Raw genomic sequence first — 1541 nt, 5'->3', positions numbered from 1 at the left:
ATTCTTTTGGCCATCTTTTCGTCTTTTTAAAAAAATCAAGGTTCATGTCAAATTGTTCAAATTTTAAATATTGTTCATCACATGATGGATCAGAACGCTTCCATAAAAAATTATAATTCCAAATTCATATAAATACGATTCCCAACATATATTTATCAACTGATGAAACATTAAAATAAAACGTTTTTCGTTCTTCTTGATCTGTAATAGACTTTAAATATTCTAATGGATAAGTAATATCGAGTTCTTCCTGTTTTTTAATTTATTCCCAACATTCAGGAGGAATAAATCGAATCTTACTAACACAAGGAGCACATGATTCAAAGGGATGAATACAATTTATATTATTTACATGTCTTAAGTTATAAGTATACATAGGAATAGCTTTCTCAAAATCACATAAACGTGTTTCATGTTTATCTGATATTAATATATTATGACTAGTAAAATCTAGATGAGATAATCCTGCATTGTATAATTTTCTTAATAAATTTAAACAATTATATAACAATTTTTTTTTCTATTTTTTTTCTTCCTATAGAAAACATTTTTTTTCTTTGTCTTTTTATATATTCATTTAAATTATCTCCAAAATATTCAGAAACCATTATAATATAACCATTCATATTTGATTCCAATTCATATGCTAATACGCTATTGAATGTATCCAAATCTTTGAAAATATTTTCTTGCGGAAATTCACCACCGATATAATGTACATCTAGTTGAAATAAAACTCTGTATAACTTAGGTGCTATCCCTGGATAATATTCAATCAAAAAAGATAAAGCAACTGCTTCCATAACATAATTTTCAGCATTTATCATATAATCTCCTTTATATTCATTCATTAATTTATATTGCTTTATCCATGCACTAATAGGAATCTTTTTTATGAATAATCTTATTCCATTACCATTTTTTGAACTAATAAATGTTTCATACATTTTATGAACCCTTGAACTACCAATTTCACAATTATTTGTTCTTATTCTTTTTAATTCCCAGACGTCATAATTCATACCATATACACAAAAATTATAAGAAAAATCTAACATCTTAAGTAAACAATGTTTCCCTAATTCCCAGTTATATAAATTATTCGAATCTGAACAACTTTCATTATTATGGGCCTAATTCATATATTTTATAGAATCCCAATTGTTATCAATAATACCATTTATATATTCATTTTCTTTATTCATTATATTCAATTTACAAAAACGATGTTCATCTCCTCTCCAATCAGTATCATTAGTCTTATCTTCAAAAAAATTATCCTCACAGCTATTTTTATTTAATCTTCCGAATAAGTACATATTAGTTTTCTTATTTAATAACCAATTATCACTCTTTTCTTTTATTCCTTTCTTAGTAAATATAGAACTCATAAAAGGTATAATCGAGGTACTGATCAATTTTTCATATTAACATAAATTTATTGAATGTTCATAAATTATATTTAATGGTTCATTTGTCCATTTGTCAATTTGTCCATTTGTCCATTTATCCATTTATCCATTTATCCATTTATCCATTTA

At 24.7% G+C, this 1541-nt stretch overlaps 1 pseudogene, besides 1 other annotated feature; it reads right to left on the bottom strand.

Annotated features, from left to right (window-relative positions):
• Positions 1-1514, bottom strand: PRSY57_0728200 (serine/threonine protein kinase, FIKK family; annotated as a pseudogene; the record flags this gene model as incomplete).
• Positions 1-1514: a sequence feature.
• Positions 1515-1541: the final 27 nt, after the last annotated feature.

This window comes from Plasmodium reichenowi, chromosome 7, assembly GCF_001601855.1.
Source record: "Plasmodium reichenowi strain SY57 chromosome 7, whole genome shotgun sequence".
Classification (NCBI taxonomy): Eukaryota; Apicomplexa; class Aconoidasida; order Haemosporida; family Plasmodiidae; genus Plasmodium; species Plasmodium reichenowi.
This window is presented reverse-complemented; position numbering and strand designations above follow the sequence as displayed.